The 23,153-nt window shown below is 37.5% G+C and overlaps 1 long non-coding RNA gene across 1 annotated transcript; it reads right to left on the minus strand.

Annotated features, from left to right (window-relative positions):
- Positions 1 to 5,177: 5,177 nt before the first annotated feature.
- On the minus strand, positions 5,178 to 13,575 carry LOC130424940 (uncharacterized). The gene is made up of 3 exons (XR_008907013.1): positions 8,199 to 13,575; positions 7,365 to 7,957; positions 5,178 to 5,673 (listed from the first exon to the last, which is right to left on the minus strand). It is a non-coding gene; the product is annotated as an uncharacterized LOC130424940 (long non-coding RNA).
- Between the last annotated feature and the right edge of the window lie 9,578 nt (positions 13,576 to 23,153).

Here is a 23,153-nt window from a genome sequence, read left to right on the forward strand (position 1 = left end):
TCATCTCTGCTCTTTGCGGATGATGTCATCGTGCTGGCCCCATCAGACCAGGACCTTCAGCATGCACTGGGACGGTTTGCAGCCGAGTGTGAAGCGGCTGGGATGAGAATCAGCACCTCCTCTTCCGGGGGGACACCGAGGCGTTCCCAGGCTGGCCTGGGAACGCCTCGGTGTCCCCCCGGAAGAGCTGGATGAAGTGTCTAGGGAGAGGGAAGTCTGGGCATCCCTGCTTAGACTGCTGCCCCCGCGACCCGGCCCCGGATAAGCGGAAGAAGATAGATGGATGGATGGACAATTGCTAAACTAACAAACAAACAGACTCCACCTGACCGGGGTGTCCCGCCGCACCTTGGTAGCAATGAATTCATGAAGTTTTTTACTGAGAAAATTATAAAAAAAATACGAGACAACATAGCTAAAACCAAACCTCTAAGTGTGTCGGAAGAATTAGTTTCAAGCATCACCTCAAAAGAAAAGCTAGAGTGTTTTTCTCCTATAAATCAGGAAGATTTAATTAAAATGATTGCAACATCCAAACCGACAACATGCTTATTAGAACCTATTCCGACTACTTTATTATAAGAGTTACTACCTGCTGTAATTGAGCCCATTTGTAACATAATCAACTCGTCAATTAATCTAGGACATGTCCCAGGGCCCTTTAAGCTGGCTGTAATTAAGCCTCTAATCAAAAAACCAAACTTAGACCCCAATGAACTTGGAAGCTATAGACCGATTTAAAATCTCCCGTACTTGTCTAAAATACTAGAAAAAGTAGTGTCAACTCAACTGTGTACCTTTCTACAAAATAATGACATACACGAAAAGTTTCACTCTGGCTTTAGACCGCATCACAGCACTGAAACTGCGCTCGTTAGAATTACAAATGACCTCCTTATTGCTTCAGATAAAGGTAACATCTCACTCTTAGTCCTGCTTGACCTTAGTGCTGCTACCGATACTGTAGACCATAAAATACTATTAGATCGTTTACACAATTATACCGGTATTCAGGGACAGGCACTACAATGGTTCAGATCTTACTTAACAGACAGATATCAATATGTCCATTTAAATGGGAAATCGTCAAATCTTACGCAAGTAAATTATGGATTACCTCAGGGATCGGTTTTAGGACCCTTGCTTTTCTCTATATACATGCTGCCCCTCGGCAACATTATTAGAAAACATGGAATTAGCTTCCACTGTTACGCAGATGATACTCATCTATATATCTCATCAAGACCGGGTGAGTCCTTTAAACTATCCAAACTGGCAGAGTGCATCGAAGACATAAAACATTGGATGACTAGTAATTTCCTCCTTTTAAATTCTAGCAAAACAGAAATATTACTTATAGCACCAAATTCAAGTAAACAGAATATCTCCGACTACAACCTGCAAATTGAAAGCTGAACTGTTACTCCAACAAATACAGTTAAAGACATAGGCGTTATATTAGACGGCAACCTGTCATTTAAAAATCACATTTCAAATATCACAAAAACAGCCTTCTTCCACCTTAGAAATGTTGCCAAATTACGAAATATTGTATGTGTTGCTGACGCAGAAAAGCTTATTCATGCATTTGTGACCTCACGACTTGACTACTGTAATGCTCTACTTAGTTGTTGTCCTGTATCTTTGATAAACAGTTAGTTCAGAATGCTGCTGCCAGAGTTCTTACTAGGTCAAGAAAATACGATCACATAACCCCAGTTTTATCATCGCTTCACTGGCTACCCATTAAGTATCGTATTGATTTTAAAATTCTTTTAATTACTTGCAAAGCCTTAAACGGTTTAGCCCCTACTTACTTAACCGAGCTTTTATCACGTTACAACCCATCACGCTCTCTAAGATCTCAAAACTTAGGACTTTTGATAACACCTAGAATAACTAAATCCACCAAAGGGGGCCGAGCTTTCTCGAATGGCCTTCCTGATACTATTCGAGGGTCAGACACACTCTCCCAATTTAAATATAGATTAAAGACACATCTTTTCAGCCAAGCCTTCACTTAGTGCATAGTTAATGAACAGCAGCTACGCTAATCATTCTCTTTATTCTCTATCTGCCTCTGCCTCGGAAGGCCCATCCCGAGGTAGGAAGAAGTTTCACCATGTCCAGACGACCGACAGATGCCCATCCCCAATTTTAGATTACGCCAGCTACAGCTGCAAACTGATTGGCTGACCATCCCAGCTCAATCTAAGGCAATTACACCACCAGCCAAGAGAAATATAACCATCGGACCATCCCAGCTCACACCAATACACCCCCAACCAAGAGCAAAGACGGACTATTTGTCTTATTAATGCTGAAGTTACAATATTTGCTATTAAATGCTAAAACTTAAATCACATGTCAGCAGTTTGAGTGCAGCTATGACACATCAGAGAGGATCTGGCCCTCCCGGCTGAGCCTGGTTCAATCATGGGAGTTTGGGTTCCTCGCCACAGCAGGGCAGTGTTGGCCTGCTCACCGGGAAACTGCATTTATTTATTTAGAAATTAGATATCATTTATTAGAATTATCTTACTCGATGTATAAATACCATGCACTGTGCTGTGTTTTACCTTTTCTGTTTTTCCTGTTTGCCCCTGTAAAGCTGCTTTGAAACAATACACATTGTGAAAAGCGCTATATAAATAAACTTGAATTGAATTGAATCATACGCCGCCACGCGTTTAAGTAACGCCGGGCGCCGATTGACGTTAAGTTAACGTCACTCAAAATGCAAACGTATTAGCTAATATACATAGCCCCTCCTCTTCTGGATTTGCGCGCTCTACGGCAAGTTGGAGGCCCATGTCATCTCAAATCCATATCCAGCTTAACCTTGTGGAACACCAAAAAACTGAAGTAAATTAAAGATAAACCTGTGGAAAAGAAAATCACACAACTAATGCAGTATGTTCCAGGAAGCTATGTGTAAAATGTGTAATGTATGTCAAATTAAGTCAAGTCATGATTAAAGGTACCGTAGTTACCCCCCAAAACCCCCAGAAATTTCTGTCATCATTTACCAATGGTTCCGATTGACTTCTATTGTATGAAGAAAAGTCAGTGTGGACGAATGGTTTTCTGTTACTAACTTTCTTTCGTGTTTATACGGTTTACACATTATACAGTCATACAGGTTTGAAAAGTCAATAGGGTGGGTAAATGATTACAGAATTCTGACTATGCTTAAACCACTCTCAATACCTAAATAGTAGTCTAGATGTTAGCTCGGTTGACCTACAATTGCATGTCAAGTCTTTGACTGGTTCGAGTCCTGCTTCGACCACTTGCAGATTTTTGCATTGTTGGTCTTGTTATGTTTATCTGTGCCACAGGGATTGTTTATTTATATTTTAGCATTTAATCGTGTTTAATATATATAGAAAGTCAGGAATAAGAGCTCTTTTTCCACAACAAACTTACAGTATATTCTCAATTTCTCAATTGCTCCCGACACCGTCCAGACAGCCTCGCAAACAGCCTTTCAATAATCACCTTAACGCACATCCCCTGCCCCCTTACATTTCATTAGCACGCGACTATGGAGCGCTCATATTATCTACATATTTCCCTTTACCTCCGTGAAGAGATTGACGCTATACCGTATGTGGAACTGACTTTCAGCAGAGTTTTTAGATATAATTCATTTTACTCGACAAAGCATGTGAAACAATATTATTGAAGGTGATTATTGAAAGGCTGTTTGCGTGGCTGTCTGGACGGTGTCGGGAGCTTGTTGTGGAAAAAGAGCTCTTATTCCTGACTTTCTATATATATTAACCACAAATTAAATCCTGAAATATAAATAAACAATACCTGTGACACAGATAAACATAACAAGACATACTTTGTAAATTCCGCAACTGTTCCAAGCAGGACTCGAACCAGTCAAATACACAGCATGCAGTTGCAAGCCAACCGAGCTGACCTCTAAACTAGCAATGAATTATGTTGTTAGTCGCATAAGCATAGTCAGAATTCTGTTATCACCCTCTTTACTTTTCAAACCTGTATGACTGTATAATGTGTAAACCATATAAACACAAAAGAAGCTATTTGAAAGAAAGTTAGTAACAGAAAACCGTTCGTCCACATTGACTTTTCTTCATACAATGGAAGTCAATCGGGACTATTGGTAAATTAATAATCCATGTAAAATTGTCCGGGTGGTCTTGAAGATATCGCTTCCACGAGCGAGCTAAATCTATCTACCATGCTGTTGTGTGTTTATTTACTTGACCCATCTTTAATCCTTAGTATTGCTTAACATCTTTTGGTGATCTTAGATTTTCGGACTTTGACAACGACTAATTTACACATTCATTCTTGGGGCTAGAAGTGTGAAATAGAACCACAGCAAACAGAACTCTTAACTCCGCCTATCAAATGTGAAAAATGCGCGTGCACGCGAGGGGAGTATGATTTGTCCGGGGTGTCGGATTTCGGTACAACACCGGCCGGGTAAGACGTCTGCCATATCTCTGCCAGAGGTCTCTACGACGTCTCCATTCAAGTGCAGCATATCGCGGCGGCCGGGGTGCCGTGCAAATGCAGACGAAGAACTTCGTGAACTCATTCGTTTACATTTCTTGTACAATTCTATTGAAAAAGTAATATATTCGCTGCATATGGTCATTCATTGCCACAGTTTTACCTCAACTCAACTCAACTCAACTTTATTTATATAGCGCTTTTTACAATTTTCATTGTTACAAAGCAGCTGTACATGAGACACATTTAATACAAGTATGAATTCTAAAGCAGCCCCCCCGGCCAGGCAGATAGTGCAAAACAATATGCAAACGGTGGTGAGGAACCCAAAACTCCCATCGAGAAAAAAAACCTCAGGGGAACCCAGGCCCAACCAGGGGATTCCAGTTCCCCTCTGGCAACCTGTCCATTTTGTAATATTATTTACTTGAAGTTAAAAAAACATTTCAAAAAGTACTCATATTAAGATTTTAATAAGGCATTCCCACAAGATGACCTCATATGTGTTATTCTTATTGTACACATTGAACACTTAAACAGTGTAAACCATTATAGTGCAACCTCTGGTTCTATATTCCATCATGGAAAAGATTCATACAACTGCCAGCAGGTGAACTTGACAGCAATAAAAATGCAATTTCTGAATTATTTTATGTATTTTATATAAATGTAGCTCATATCATCATGATTCATAACTAATACATTTACACCATGGTATTTAAGTGCAAGATAACAGCCTTGAGTGACGGACAATGTCCTTTATTAAAATTATAACCATCACCTAGCCATTTTTACAACTCTGTAACAAAGCAGCTGAACAAACTTGACTCATTTGTTCAAATAGTTTTTAACCTACAGTTTATGATTGCATATTAATGCATAACAGCAGCATGTCTCCAAACACAGCACAGCTGAGATTGATCACCATCACAACACTTTTCGAATTGGAAAAGGATATCAGTTAAGCCTATTACAACGTCTGAAAGCACCATGTGTATAGTCACAAATAAGAGAACTCGATGCAAGTTTTTAATAGGCTCGTAGGGAACTAAAATTAAATTTGCCATGAACAGTATTCAGATCATGCATGAAACATTGTTTGCAGATGAGGTAGGGTGATGGTCAGATGGCCAGAGTTCGATCAATGCATCTTAGGAGATCACAGACTGGTTCTTCCTAAAGTGTAGTGTGAAGTTGATAAAGATGTTAGAGCATTTTATATACACTCCCCCCCCCCCTCACAATTGATATAGTTATATCTAACTTAAAAGTAATGACAATACATCATATAGAAACAACATGCAAACATAACTGTCAACTACCATAAGTTATATGTGTCAAGCTCAGTTCATGGAGGGCTTGCGCCAACCAGTTCCAACCCACACCTGCTTGGAAGTTTCTAGGAATCCTTAATACCTTGATTAGATGAATCGGGTGTATTTGATTAGGGTTGGAACTAAACTGTGCAGAGCTGCAGCCTTCCAGGAATTGAGTTTGACAACTGGGCCAATGAAACCAGACCGACAAATCATGAATTGTCATGGTAAAGAAAAGGATCCTGCCCAAACTGGTATTATAAAATTAGAAGCACACAATCCTCTAGAAGGGTATCCAGCTCCAACCCCAATCAAACACAGCTGAAGCATCTAATCATGGTGTTCAGGGTTGCTTGATAATTACAGACAGGTGTGCCGAGAGAGGGCTGGAGCTGCAGTCTGCAGGAAGGTAGCTCTCCAGGAACAGGGTTGGAGCCCTGCATCACAATGTCATTATATCCTGTAGCATTAAGATTTGTACTCACATATCACTTTTTCTGTTGTTTTAGGCTTTTGTCATGATATTGATATATTGAGCACTGATATAAATATATTTTAGTCATGGATTATAGTAGCCTACATGTTTAGATTTTTTTTTTAATTCAAATATCTTACTATTTTCCACGAGATGTGATGACTCCTAGTTATGAAGCAATTTTTATCTGTCTAATAATATTTTGTACTGCAGATATAAATAACCATATTAACAATAGATCAGAGGTGCCCAATCCTGCTCCTGGAGATCTACTACCCTGCAGAGTTCAGCTTCAACCCCAATGAAATAGACCTGCCTGTTGTTTTTCAAGTAAGCCGGAAGATCTTGATTAGGTGAATCAGGTGTGTTTGAGAGATGAGCTCTGCAGGACAGTAGATCTCCAGGAGCAGGACAAGGCACCCCTGCAATAGATTATTCTGTTTATACTACGTTCAGCTGATGTTAAGCATTTGTATTTATAAGTTATTTACTGCATAGCCTACATTAAACATTTCTCCTACATTGTTTAATAAACCTTTGGCATGACGAGGAATAACATGTTCTCCAGAAAATAAGGAAATCGCTTTCGAATCCAATTTATTGAAAGGTTACATTCATAATAAAATAAACCTTTTCTTTGAAGACTGGTTAAAGGAAATTACAAGAATTGTTTCTAAACACATTATAAATATTAGACATGTATTGCTGAAACACTTTATAAAGACTGAACTATGTTGTACTCAATTCTAGAGTTGGACAGCTTAATAGTTCCTAAACATTTTTGTGTTCAGAATTTGCTGGGTGGTCCTGAAATCAGGTCTTGATGACGTACTGGAGCAACTGAGCACGCATGGCCTTCCACCTAACTATCAAGCACACTAGCTGACACACCCCCTGGTTTGAAAGCAGAGAGTACTGCTCAACTTATTTTATTTACTTGGCCAAATATGATTAAAGAACCCGCTGAGTGGTCAACAACACAATATTTTATGGTGTGATATACTCAGAACACATTCAAAATTTGGTCTGGTTTACCCAGACTTTAATAGGAACCAGCCTATTAAAAAAATGATTACCTGGGAGGAGGTTGGGAGGTGGATGTGTCCCACTTTCCACAGCTAAGTGAAGTGTAGTGGGCTGGCTGTAGAATAAAGATCAGTTAAAAAACTAACCATTTTATAAAACAACAAATGTACCTGATAATTAGACAACTGGACCGGTTGCAAACTTGATGTATTCAAATGGCCACTGATGGTGTCCTCTATAGAGGGTATGCATAGACGTCACTTTCCTGCGTGAACATGACGGCACGGGACACGCCCCCTTGAGGTCCAGTACATGTTCCCCTTAGTGGTAAAACACGCACCAAAATGGCTGAGGAACAAGGAGAAACAGGGACTAAAACTGGTCATTTTGAGCTGAAATTGCAAGCAGCTGGACTTACAAAATCTGGAAAAGCAATTCCATGCAACATTTTAGTGTCCAGGAATACCTGATTCCTTTGCAAGCATTCATTTTACTGAGTGTTTTGCCACCCATTGGGGCGCACTACGCCGTGCTCAGGTGGTAAAGTGATGACACATGCATACCCGCTATTCAAGGACTGGTTGCGGAAATGTCAGGATGGAGGCACCATAGCCATGGGTGGACCAAACATCAAGCCATAATTCTAAGGGTAACCAAAATAAAATACAACATTAAATAAACACTGACAATACAAATAAAAAAGTAAATTCACTAATGCATAATTTCCTGTATATTATGATTTGGACAAATGAAACCCGGAAAAAATTCCAGGTGTTTTAACATCATTAATTAAATACTTACTACAGAAAGCATTTCCATAATTAAATATAAAAATATTGATCTGAAATAACAAGTTACAAGCACAACCTATTAATTCTACTAACCTCAGCTCCAGATGTACCAGCGACTTTCAGCCAGATGAGCAAGAAAATACCTGGCTATTTAAAGTAAAAGCTTTTATTACCATTTGTTAAAATGTGTTGTAATGAAAAAAATAAAGCAAACCGTTATTATGGATAATGAATTATATTTTTAAGGTGAATAGATTCAATCAATGAAAGACATACTATGACAATTTATGATTAACACATACAGTTGAGCTCAAAATGATTTATACTCTAGGTAAATATGACATGCTTTTGTTGACAAAAAAAAAAGAATAAGCTTTTTAGCATCTAACACTCAAGATTTAGTGCACACAGGGATATAAATGTACAAATGTGTACAATGATGTACACTGCTGTGTCTTTAATGTTTTGGGCCTAATTCTCTGCTGGAGATCCTGGACTTCTTGTTCAGATAGATGGCATCTTGGATTCCAGCAAGGTCACATAATGGGCCAAGTTTGGATCATCCAACAGGACAATAATCTAAAAACAAACATCAAAACAAAATGGGTCACTGAGCACAAGACCTGAAGCCTAAAGAAAATGAGTGGAGAGAACTAAAGAGGAAAGCTGGAAATCTGAAGGGTCTGGAGTAATTCTGTATAAAGGCATTGTCTCTTGTCAGGTGTTCTTCAAATGTATTAGGCATTAAAGAGCTGTTATTTTGGAAAAAAAAAGCTTTAGATAGTATTAAATAAATGGGTATGAATAATTAGTTATGTATTAGAGGCTTTGCATTCCGTAGCTCAGTGTTTAGAACATGAAGCTAGCAATGCCAAGGTCATGGGTTTGATTCCAGGGGATTGTACATACTCAGAAACAAAAGTATAATGTAATGAAATGCAATGCAAAGCGCTTTTGGATAAAAGCAACTGCCAAATGCATAAAGGTAAGTTTAAAATATATATTTCTTAATGAGATTCCCAACCATTTAAAATTCTTATTCTCTAAAAGATTGACGAAAAATCTAACCTTTCTTTTAAGTTCAAAAGGCTTAATGATGCAGATTTATTTTCACAACATAATAATAATTTACTAAAATGAATACTCTGAAAGCATTTTGTTTATTGAAATCAAATAAAATATTGGCCTGAAACTTAGGGCAAAAAATAAACTAACAAAAAATGCAAATGTTGCTTCAGAAAAAAAACGATAAGTTTGGAGCACTAAAGTTAATAAACAAAACTAAAACTAACAAATCTGTTATAGAAACATAAAAAATAAACAAATAAACAATACAATGGCAAAATCATATAATAAAGTTGCTAAAAATGCAAGTTCGATTTTTAGTTTTTGTTAATTTTAAAATAAAAGCTTTAAAACATGAAAAAAATCGAATCAAATCTATAACTGCTCAATATGTGCCATTAGACTCCATGCAACCAGCTCATGAGGGGCACACGTTTAGATTGAGGTCACTCTTAACTCACGTGACCACTGGCAACTTGTGTCACATGACCACTGCCATTGTCTCCTGCAGCTTATACTCTTTAAACATTCCCTTTGAATTTAATTTCTCATTAACAGTCTATAATTATTTGTATACATTGCATTTCATTTCGTTCATAGTTCCATCCAGTTTAAGTGTGTTTGGTTTACAATTTGTTCCGAGTTACTTTGTGCCAGTTTATTCGTCAAGTTGTTGGTAAGTTTTAGATTTGGCTTTGTCTTGATTTTTAATTGTTAAAATGTGTTGCATTTAAATATTCTATATATCTTTACCAAATAATATCCTATATATGTTAACCAAATAATTAAAGTACACTTAATATTGAACTGAAATACAATTGTAGTTGAATCACCTCATTAAACCATTCACATATTTTATTGGCGCGCTTTTTCTCCTCAGTGAGAAACCTGACTGAGAAAAAACAAAGCGCCGTTCTCATACTCCATATCCCCAATGTAAAAAAAGAAATTAAAAAACGAAGGTGCTTGCGATAACAGGAACATTGAGAATAAAAGTCATTTTCTTAACAAGCTACCGGATAAGTGAGTTAAATCGTGCATTTCCGCGACTGCTCAGGGAAAGTCGGCTGCTATTTAAACAAAACCTATTGGTTTAACCCCCAGCATTGAGAAAAGTAACATGTCTAGGAAGTTGCTTAGGTTGCCTAACGTTACAAGTTATACAAAAATCTGGCTCGTGAAATTCGTTTTCTATTAAGTTTAGTCCCTAACCTGATAAAACGCACTCGAACAAGCAAACGTTAATGTTTTCAGGAAAAGAGCCGTTCGTGAGGGGATGCGCAGATTGCTTGGCGCACGTTCCAACGAAGGCGATTAATGCCAACTACTCGGTTTGTCTATTTAGTATAATAAGCATTTATATAGCACCAGATTATCATTATATATAGGTCAACATGTTTATAAGCATACTTGAGAAGTCGTTTTAAAATGGTTACAACGTCAACAAACGGTCAACAACGTTTATAAATGCAGTACTTAATTATACATACTTGCGTGAACAAAAACATACGTGCAGGCCTGCGGAGATTGCGTGCGTACAACGTCAACACTCATCCCTGGACAATACGTTACATAATCATGCGTACATGAGAAGCAATTATGACGTAAGAGAGTCAACAGTGACATGCAGAGTTCCTTAAATGTTTATTGGAAGATATCTCTGCAAATGAAATGTATGAAATGAAAGTTCGATGAGCCTTTTTGTGACTTAAGTCTTTGAACCAGCCAGTGCAAATACATCTGTAAATCTATGACTATTTTTATCTCAAAAGAATGAAATGGGTGATCAAAAATACTGGCCCAAAGGCCGAGAAGACCCGGTAGTGAGGGTTAAACCGCAAATGTTTTTAACACCATTCCTTCCGTTTCTTTGCATTGAAACGGAAACCATAAAACAAATAAACGACCAAAACCATAACGTGTATAAAGTTGTAAAAAAAAGAGCTCTCACGTGATCACAAATCTGGTCAACTAATAAAATGTGCCATTCATTAACTTCTATTGATTGTCAATGAAAACAAACTGCATCGATAAACACCGCCACAACATGACAGTTTTTCCCCGTCCACTATCACCAATAAAGATCTGATGAAGGAAAGATTAAAAAACAAGCTTACCTGCTCTTGGGCTGGTACTTGCGGACTAATAAAGTTTTTCTTCTGGGTCAATTTGGGCTTGTTTCTAAGCACGTTTCTGCATCACTCCGTACGGAAATTCACGAGGTACGTCATTGTGTTTAGACTTCTTGATGTCTTCCGCAGATCGATCAGAATATGACATCATAGTATCGCGAGAGCGTTCCCAAAGCACCCTGCCAGATCCTCTGAAATTGCTCTCGCGGTACTGTGACGCCACAAGCGGTTTGAGCTGCGCCACATGTCGAACAGACCATATGACAATGACGGCACTGCCCATTAGTTTTAGCAACTTAACCAATGAACATGCTAAAAACAAGTACTTAATGCATTTGTTCGTGTTAGTACAAGCACCTTACTCAGTTATCATTTTCTTTCAATTTTAATAAATTGAAGTGACATTAATAAGAATCTTTGATTTACAATATATGTGCATAATTCTCTCTCTCTTTCCTTGTTCCCCATCATAGTTGCTTTGTTTCAATTTCTCTTTTACATAGAGTAAATCTATATCTCTGCTTGTTTTCTGTAGATAGAGTTTGATTTTTTTTCGTCAGTACAAATCGTAATGCAACAGCAAATTATGATATTCTAGGGAATTGTGTGCTTCGAATTTAGCAACCGTTTGAGAAGGGCCCTTTTATATTCCAACATGACAATGCCCCTGTGCACAAAGCAAGAAATTCAGTCGATGGGGAAGAACATTCATGGTCTGCATAAAGCCAAGTCCTTAACCCAGCTGAACACCTTTGGTGTGACTTTAAATGTAGACTTAAATGAAAAAAACTCATCACTCAATGACTTATAAACAGGGGTAGACCCATTTTGGAACAGAAAAAGGTTCTTCCAAAACGTTTGCAACTGAGATGGAAACAAAATTCTGTATTTGCAGAAATACAATTTTGAAAATTTTCGAAAGTGCCTTTTTCGGTCCCAAAATAACTACTACTTGTGCACAAGCCATTGATGTTGGGTTGAGTTTTGGCTCAAGTTGAGTTTATGCTTAAACTTTCTGTATAAAGTCACACCAAAGTTGTTCAGTTGAGTTTAGCTCTGGGCTTTATGCAGATCGTCCCCATCGACTGAATTTCTTTTAAAATCTTGCTTTGTGCACCGGGTCATTGTCAGGTTGGACAGAAAAGTGTCCCTTCCACACGCTAATAAATTAGAAGCACACAATTTCCAATATCATGATATCCTGCGATATTAAGATTTGTACTCACGGAAATGACTGAAGTAGTTCATTAGAGGGGGTCATATAGTTTTGGCAATATAATATAGTTAAAGTCACTTAGTTTGCATTTGATAGACATAGTTAAACAATCAATAATAATAAAAAATCTTAATAAAAATACAGGTTTCGTCCTTTCCATTCCATTCCATTTTCTACCGCTTATCCGAACTACCTCGGGTCACGGGGAGCCTGCGCCTATCTCCGGAGTCATCGGGCATCAAGGCAGGATACACCATGGATGGAGTGCCAGTCCATCGCAGGGCACACACTCATTCACTCACGCACTCACACCCTACGGACAATTTTTTCCAGCGATGCCAATCAACCTACCATGCATGTCTTTGGACCAGGGGAGGAAACCGGAGTACCCGGAGGAAACCCCCGAGGCACGGGGAGAACATGCAAACTCCACACACACAAGTCGGAAGCGGGAATCGAACCCCCAACCCTGGAGGTGTGAGGCAAACATGCTAACCACTAAGCCACCGTGCCCCCCGTTTCGTCCTTTCAACTTTACAAAAAAAAATATGTACCTGATTGTGGAGTTTGAGGGAGAAGGGACGACTGGACCAGCTGCAAAGTCCTGGTATTCAGATGGCTACTCCTGGTGGCCACCATAAAAGGAAACTGACAAGTTATTGAAGTGTGTTAAAGTAATGGAGGAACCACAGCCAGAGAAAGGATGGACCCGACACAAAGCAAGAATTCTTCATGAGTCTGGTAGGTGGAGAACATGTTCTACTTGAAATTAAACATGATTTTGCCAATTGTTAAACAACAAAATGAAATCGTACATGTTTTCATGTTTTTTGCACATTAAATAACCATATTACATCTCATGTATTAGCATCTTTTGACAATGTTCTCAAGAACTGGAAGAAGGCCAGCTTCACATCTGACATCAATTCAGACCCTGAACTTCTTGGGAAAAGGGTTCATAAGTACGTACTCTCCAGAGAAACGCTTTAAAAGATGTAAACTGTCATCATTTATATTTCAAATACAGCAGTTTGACTTTTGCAGGTCTCAAGGAGAAATAAATAGCTTACCATGAATTGTCCATTTATAAGAGTATTAAATAAATCACAGAAGTCACAATGACGTGTATGTTGTTCTCTTTTCATTGTTCTAGAAAAAAATATATACTGATAACATGTATTTATCAGATGAAGAAACCATAACCCTAAAAAAAAAAAAAACACAAAGCCATCCTACCATCAGCACCAAAACCTCCAGAACCTCCAGAACCACCAAAACACAACAAGAAAAAAGGTAATACATTTAATGGTGATAAGTAATAAATGATATAAATAAATGTAGGGTCATTCCATGGCAACCAGCTCTGTCAAAAAGATAACCTTTACTGAAAAATCTTTAAATTGAAAAATCTATAAATTGAGCGGATAGCCAAAATATTAAATGTCACGGATGCAAATGACACAGTTTAAATAACTTTCTAAAGAGAAGTGCATCATTATTTGTACACAGAGGTTGGTAGGCCTATTAGTAAAATCGGTTGACTTCAGCAGCCTATGCTTTATATGTTAACGGTTACAGTTCAAAAAAGTTCAACCATGACATTTCATATTATAGCTGACTGAGCCAGAGAAGTTTCTGAACTTTGGTTGATTTGACATGACATGACTAAGAATGAGATAAGAATAATAATGAACAACAACTGAGAATACACAAAACAAATGTCCCTTTTATCAGGTCCTGTTTTGCAGAGCAAAGATGTACATTCTTTCGGCAGCTGTAAATCTGAATTTGCTATCTTTTGTCATTTCAGTTTAAAATCCTAATCTACAATTCTTGCTTGCTCGCTTTGTTTTATTTCTCATATATTTTTCAGATAACAGTTATCAATCTCAGACAACTTTGTTTGTTATATAGTTTGCCAGGTCATCTTAAGTAAATGAAAAACTTACTTAAAGGGGTCGTTTAAGCCAGTCATAGTTCTCATGCAATATTGTGAGGAAGAAAGATCTCTGTGAAGACAAAAAGCAAAATGTCATAGTTAAATGAATGTCACTAATGATAACCTGACTGTAAGCAGCATTTGTCCATTAGCAACAGCATCTGTCAATCGGGGAAGAACAAGAGCACACCTGGTCTGACAGTCTCCACAGCTATCAAGGTTCATTATTAGTTGTATCTGGCTAGTGAGAAAAGTGAACTGTAAATTAATCACAGTCATGTGACTCTAAACACTATTTGTGCTCTGAAAATAAGATATGGGTTTAAAAAGGCTTTCCTGTAGCTTTGTGGTAAGAGCATTGCGTTAACAACTCAAGGTTGTGTGTTCGATCCCAGGGGATTGCAAATACCTATGTAAAATGTATAGGATAAAGCAATGTAAGTAGCTTTTGATAAAAGCGTCTGCAAAATGCATATTTGAAATGTTAGGGATAGTTCACTGAAAAATAAAGATTCTATCTTTATTTACTTACCTAGGAGTTGTTCCATATCTGTAATGTCTTTGTTCTAATGAACACATAGAAAGATATTTAGAAAAATGTTTGTATCCCAAACGTTCTTGGAACCTATTGACTACCATAGTAGGAAAAATAAGTTTATCGTGTTTTGTTCTGCTGAACACAGAGATATTTTGAAGAATGTAGGAAAGCAAACAGTTCTTGGAAACTATTGACTACCATTGTCATTTTTCCTACTATGGCAGTTTATGGGATCCAAGAACTGTTTAGTTACAAGCAGGCATCCTGTTCAGTCAAACAAAGAAATGTATACAGGTTTGGAACATGTAGAGAGGGAGTAATTCATCACAGAATTTTCAATTTTGGATGAATTATCCCTTTTTTTAACACAGAGATTTGTAGTCCTACAAAGATTTCAAAATTCATAAAGATATTGTAAATGTAATACATATGAGTGGTTTTATTCATGTTTTTAAAGTATCGATTTGTAACGCATTTGTAACCCTGGGTATGTTTGAATGATTACATTTGTACATTGTGAACCCTATGACGTTTATTTAGTCACTAAACTCACACGCATGAGAAACACACACTAACGTGTGATTTAGGCGTAGAGAACAGTTCCACAATTTGAAAAAAACCCATGCGAGAGACCATTTATGTTTTGCGAGCGTGCTCTCTCGAGGGTTTCTGGTTGTGAAACAGTTCTGCGTGCGTAAATCACACGTGTGTGTTTGGTTTTCATGCACACAAGTTTAGGGACTAAATAAATGCCACAAAACTCGGATTTAAATAGCTGTCGTAAATCTGGTTCCTGGATCTACTGTCCTGCATAGTTCAGCTCCAACGTGCTCCAAAACACCTGCCTGTAATTTTAAAGTAATCCTGAAGGCCTCGAGTAGATGATTCAGGTGTGTTCCATAACGGTTGGAGCTGAATTCTGTAATACAATTCATTTGCATTATATATATATTTTGTATTGACCAATGCTTATATAATTTCTTCTCTTTAAATGGATAGGATTAAACTGTTCAATTCATGTGCATTACTTTTATACTGTAATTCTTAATTAATGTTTTGAAGCATTTATGTTTTCACAAAATGGCCTGTTAGTTGAGGGACATAAATCTCACAAAAACATATTACAACTGCAACTTACTTTCTTCACCTTTCACAGCTCCAATGGACGTCTCTCAAGCAGGCCATCACGGGTCAGCTGGAGTGCTGATCCACCTTATACACAAGGTACAAAACAGCATCATTAAAGTCATTGTTCATACAAAAATCAAAATGACCCAATATTTTACTCACACTCAAGACTTCCTAGGTGTATAGGAGTTTCTTTGTCAAAGTTATTATATCATTTGTCATGGCTCTTTCAATCCTCATAATGGGAATGAAAGAGGGATGAGATTTTGAAGCTCCAAAAGTGCATTTATCAGGGTATCTACAGGTTTCTGAGAGTTAGATTTAAGACTTTTTAAGACCTTTTTAATACCATGCAGAATGAAATTTAAGACCAATTTCATACTGAGGTCGAGGGACATGAGAGAACCGCGCGAGACCAGTTCAGCTCACAGAGGAGCGGAAGCATAAAAGGTGGAGCGACGACGCTGTTTCTGTTTTGTGTGGTCAGCAGTCGTCCGCGAGGGGCTGCTGGCTTATACTTTCATTTTTGTATTGGTTTGTTTATTTTTTTTAAATTGTTGAATGTTCGCCGGTCTCCGCCTCCTTCCCATAACATCTGATTACCTAATACCTGATTACACATACCAACAAATTTGCAAACAGCAAACAATACCACCAATTACGATCATTAACACACATTGTTTATTGACATATTGAAAGCGTGAAAGAACAATAAATTGCAATACATAGTGCAAAGACTGACTAATCGTTAGGCAGAAAATTGACAGCCAAAAAAAAAAAAAACCGCACAGCAGTAACATGAGGAATGTACACTGCATGACAATAACCTGAACATTGGGTTTTTACTGTACAGATCGGTTAAACATAGTTCGAAAAATGTCCCCGACAGCATCGTTAGCGTTATAGGACTGGTGCTTTGTTACAGTATGCACCACAGTACCTCGGCTCTGAGTGTTGCGGTGGCGCCAAACGTTGTTCGGATGTCTGTTGGCGTAGAAACCGCGGTGCTTGAAGCTGATGTAGATGCCGGAGTAAGGCATGGAGCAGTGCTCAGTGGTACTGAGGAGGGCGCAACGGAACAAAACTGAGAAATATCTGGTGTTCTCCGACAGGTTTCCGCAGCCAATTTGTGTTTTTCGCACTGCATGTGCGTTTCCAAAGCTTTGATCCCCATTGTTCCGAGTTTTAAAACTTTCTTGCAGAATATACACCTGACTTCGAAAGCATTGCCACAAACTGGTCTTAACCACGGCGCAAAATTAGGGTTATGTAACCAGTTTTCATTATATTTACTCTTCCCCATGGTTAAAGCGAGAAATTGCTAATATCCAGTCCACGCGCCTAGCAAATAACCCCGCGAACTAATGTGTTAGTTGCGGTTCCGCCTATTTTTTTTTAGAAATAGACGTAGCCTAATAATGACATGATTTTAAAACGAAAATACAATTTTTTTATGGTGTAGGTCTGATTGGATTTTTAAGACCTTTGAAACGTGGATTTAAGACATTTTAATGCTATTTAAGGCCTTATTTTCACATTATGGAATTTAAGACTTATTAAGACTTTTTAAGGACCCGCAGACACCCTGATTTATAGATGAAAGAAATCACCTGTTCCACACGACTCCATGGGGCAAATAAAGGCCTGCTGAAATGAATCAATGCATTTTAAAAAAATTCCATTAACTTTTCAAACTATTATGTTTAACTTCTGTTATCTGTCGACCGCAAGTGCACAGAAGTGAAACATTCCGGTTTAAAAAGTTGTAAATATGTATGTTTCTCTTAAACAAACAATTGATTCACTTCAGAAGTTCATTATTAATTCTAGGGAGCCGTGTGGAGCAAATTTGATCGATGTATGATTTTTCAAGCTCAAAATCTCATCACCCATTCATTCCCATTATAAAGCTTGGAAGAGCCAGACTAAATGCTATTTGAACTCAGACTGTATTCGTCTGAAAGAGGAAAGTCGTATTCACCTAAGATGCCTTGAGGTGTGGGGTCATTCTGAACCTAAAAGGGAACTTTTCACAGCATGTAGATACAATGTAAAACTAAGTGCATTTCGTATTCAATCTGTAGAGCACCCCTGTTCTGTCCTGAGAGCCTTTGGGGACCACCAATGAAGAACACCAAGTTAGTTGACTGCACAAAAACATGAGAAGGATTTGACACCCTCACCTGTTACTGACACCCACACTAACCCTAACCCCAAGTTACAGAAAAAAGGCTACACAAACTGTTTGTTCTGATTGTTGACCACACAGATGACATTCCTGTTCAAATAAACATTGTGGACTGTGAACAACTAACTCAGAGGCAGATCAGTCACCAGTTATGGGCAGTGGGGTTGAAGCTAGACAAAGCAGGACAGTGACCCTTCAGGAACAGGATTAACTTTTCAGTCTTTTCAGTTATTAAACATCTTTTCAGTTATTAAACATAACTTGACAATCTTTTGAAGTTTGACAACATTAACTGAACACCCCTATAGTGAAAACGCAAATAAATATAAAAGTTCAGTTCATTTCTAAAAACTGATGATGTTTTTAAGTTATTGTGAAAATTGTGTCATCCTTTACTCATTGCAAAACTTTATAATTTTCCTCAACACACAGCAAAAAAGATATTTTGAAGAAAGTTGGTGACCGAACAGCAGTGGCACCCATTCATTTCTATTGTATGGACAAAAAAAATCAATTGCAAGTGAATGGGTGCCAGTCTTCAAAATATCTTCTTTGTGTTCTGCAGAAGAAAGAAAGTCAAACAGGTTTCGTCATGACAAGAGGGTGAGTAAATGACGACAGAATTTTCCTTTTTAGCTGAACTATCACTTTAAGGACCTACAATATTAAAGCATTTCAGGTGAATGTGTGCAATGAGCGTCAACCACAAAATTGGCTAAATTTGGCTAGATTCAAGCCACTGGTATTAATAGTATCCCCATAGTTTATATGGATGCTAAAATGAATGTGTGCTGCAGACAATTTGAACCAGGCATTAGGCTAGGCACCAGTTAGGATTAGGCTTGAATAAAGATTAAATGAGCTTTATTTAATCATTCTGTTGCAACAAACTTGAAACCTTGTTTAAAAATAAGCAAGGTTACATTTGATCCGTAACTAGATCCGTTTTTTTTATTTTACATTAAACCTAAATTACATGTAACCCTGATGCTTACTTTAGTTCTTAATGCGAGTTAAAACCGATTATAAAACAGTCAGTTTTGGTCCTCGATTCTGATCTGCTAAGCCGAGTTCTAAGCCCTTATAAAATACTGACCGCATTACAGACCCTAAATATCATTTTATTTACTTTATCTGAGGAGGTTTAAAAAATAAAAACAATCCCTATAATTAAAATGGGAGGCTAAATGATCAAAAACAGGCGCTGTGGGAATAGTGTCACACTTTAGCCTCAGCATTTAAAGTCTTACCAGAGAGGTGGTCTGATACCCTAGCACAGTGTACTTCAAATCTTACATTGGAGGACCAATGCACTGCAGAGTTTAGCTCCAGTCCTGATCAAACTCACTCACATGTGAATGTCTAGTGATCCTTACGACCACGATCAGCTTGCCCAGGTGTGTTTGATCAAGGTTGGAGCTAAATAGTGCATTGGCCCTCAAGGGTAAGATTTGAGGAACCCTGCACTCGCATGTCAGCTGTGAAGCATAAAGTCTGGTGTGTCCTCCTTATAAAAACAAGGATAACTTTGGTGAATGGACAAGGGGAAAACATCAGATTAAAAAGCATTGATGACAGGTAAAGCCGTTTTACTACCACTGGTGACAGGTGTTCCCTTATTGCAATTCATTTACTGCACTCCTCCTCAATCATGGCCGTTCCAGTCATGAGCTGCATGGCAGTGACTGAACAGATGTAGTAGCGCATCACTTTGTGACAAATATTTTTGTTTATTTGATCATTTTACCTGGGCTGATTTAGGCTAAAGTGGGACACTTATTGTTATTGATATAAATTGGAAAAAAAGTGTCCCCCTTTAGCCTAAATCACCTCTACCTTTCAATGTATACTGTCATATTACTACATTAATTAAAAAACTTTTATTCAAACCTGTGAAAGCAATTTGTTCCCTCTTTGAATGAAAATGGAATCAATATTGCCGATTAGTTACACCAGTTACGAACAAAATGATTGAAGATCAAGGTATTAATATAAATGTATGTTTAAATCCATGATTGTTAATCAAGGGTGGGTTGCAGCAATAAGGATGTAGAGTTTGATTCTAGTTTTATTTTAGTATAACAAATCTTCGATTAAACTTTGAACCTTTATTTAAACCTTCATCAGGGACTCATTTTGCCCACCATGATGGATTTGCCAGTGTAAACTAAACAGCAACAGTTTTTTCAATAAAAATAAATAATTGGTTTGTATATAGATGGCTCTTTAGATATATGTATTGTCAACAAATTTGTTACATTAAGGGAGGAACATGACAGGATACATTGTGAAATACAGATCATGTTGTAAACATCTACAGAATTAGGCATTTTTACGAAGCTGCATTGCCCGTAGCTCATGACATATCACTGGTGTTACATTTCCTCAGGAGATCAAGGCCCCCATCCCCTGTTCATTCTTAGAAGTACTCCCAGTATGTACTGAAGAAGCAGGGCATCCTGAATTTAATGTCCAAGGCGTTGTATCTCCTCACTCTCTCCAGAAAAATTGAATGCGGAGGCAGTTTTTTTTTTTTTACAATGAACAAAACTCTGAAGTGCGACATGACACTATTGATGTCCTATTTCTGATCATTTATCCACACGTTTTATTGTAGATATTTATTTTTATTATTTAAACCTCATCAGGAAGTTAATTCCCAATTTAGAGTTAATTATTTAATTCTGGGTTTAAAGTAATGGAGCAACTGAATTACAAGTAATTTAGCTTTACTGTAAAATTGAAACCCAACTCAAATGATATCCAAGAATGTTACCCTGCAGAATTATTAAACACTTTCATATAATCCAGAATAAAGCCTAATCATGGCTGTTGGAACCACCAATCAAATGTTTTCATTTACAAATTAATTCATATTCACCTTAAACAACTTCACCTTCTGCAGCTCCAGTTGGCATCTCCCAGGCACACCTTCACGGCTGACATGTTGATGCAGCTAACACACAAGGTAAGAGCAATATTTTGAATAAAGAGGAGGAAACAAAAAAACACTTAATTCACAGCACTATTGCGCAATCTAAAATTTTAAAATATCAAATGATTTGTTCAATCCATAGAGAATACCTTTTCTGTACTGAGACCTTTGGGGGACCACCAAAGACAACCACGAAGTAAGGGGTATTAATTTTAACTCAACTTTGAGTTGTTCCAAATCTGTAAACATGTCTTTGTTCCGATGAATATATATATGAATATAATATTTGGAAGAATTATTGTAACAGTAACAGTTCTTGGGCCCCATTGACTACCATATTATAAAAAATATTTGTTTTTCTTCTTCTGTCGAACACCAAATCCGATATTTTGAAGAATGTAGCACAGTAAAAAGTTCTGGGGCACCTTTGACTGCCATTACCATTTTCAGTACTATGGTAGTCAATTGGGTCTAAGAACTGTTAAGTTACAAGCATTCTTACAAATATTTTTGTGAGCAACCAAACATACAGGTTTGGAACAACTAGAAAGCGAGTAATTCACAACAGAATTTTCATTTTTTAAGCAATGCTTTATAAGGTTGTAACTACCAAACTATTGGTATAAGCACATTCATGCTTGGCATGCTATCGGTATTGCAGAGAAATGCATTTTATCTTGCAACCAATGTTTCACTAAGTGTCCCATAACCTTATAACTTACGGTTTTCCTGGGCACATGAACATTCACACTAACACTTGGACTACAGCAAGCATCCACATAGCATCCCCTTTTGACATCACTTTGAATCCTTATGTTATCAAAAGAACAATGAACTTACTGGAGATTGCTGGTAATGTCAATAGGCACTTTTCCACGGTCGAGCATGTGCAGACCAGGGCATTCAGGTCAATCCAGTAGCCTAGGACTTCTAACCAAAAGCCCAAAACAAAGACTCATCATCAAAGTGGAAACGCAGCTAATATAAAAAATGAATTGCCCATAGTATGATTACTGTTATTTTAAGTTTTTTTTTTTATTTCACGGTTTTTACATGTCTTGGATACAAGCAAATCTTACCTAATCCATCTATGCAGCTCAAGGAATCTCCAAGGCACACCATCAGATCTGGTATCTCGATCCACCTAACACACAAGGTAAGAGCAATAATTTGAATAGGAAGGTGGAAAAAAGAAACACTATTCACAACAGGATCAAAACTAAATATTAATATAACATTATATTTAACAGACCACGCCTTTTCTGTCCCAAGACCCTTGGCGGACCACCAAGAAAGACCACAAGGTAACTTACATTATACAAATATATCAGTAATAGCTTTTCAACAACAATTTCCACTCCAGCGCATTTCTTACCAGAAAAATTGTTAAGGAAGTATTACGGTACAAGAGTCTGTAAAAGAAGTCACACCTTAAGTGCGTGGTTTATGCACAACACAAGTGTAGGCAATCCCTTTGGTAATAATTTATTTACAATAAAGCACTAGTCTCGAGCATCTTGTTGCTTTTATAAAACGGTTATCATAGAAATGCAAATACTATTTACGCAAACATCTGCATCAATGCAAGTTGCATGAAGTAAAATTACTTGGTCTCCCTTCCGCAGGAAAAAACAGTCCTTGATAGACAATGAACAGCAACAGAATGTTTTGTTTACATTTCTAATTGTGCTGTGCAGTGGTACAAAGAATCATTAGGTGCAGTAGTCATAGCTGGGCTTTACCATGAATACAACACAGCTATTGCCCAATCAGAATTAAGGACTGGACCTAACAGTTTTATATATGTTAATACATAGGTTGGATCATTTTATGAAAAGGCGTTACATTTCAGCCTAAATAACTTGACACGTTCTTGGTAAAATCCACCAAGACAAATTGTAAAAATA

This window comes from Triplophysa dalaica, chromosome 6, assembly GCF_015846415.1.
Source record: "Triplophysa dalaica isolate WHDGS20190420 chromosome 6, ASM1584641v1, whole genome shotgun sequence".
Taxonomy (NCBI): Eukaryota; Metazoa; Chordata; class Actinopteri; order Cypriniformes; family Nemacheilidae; genus Triplophysa; species Triplophysa dalaica.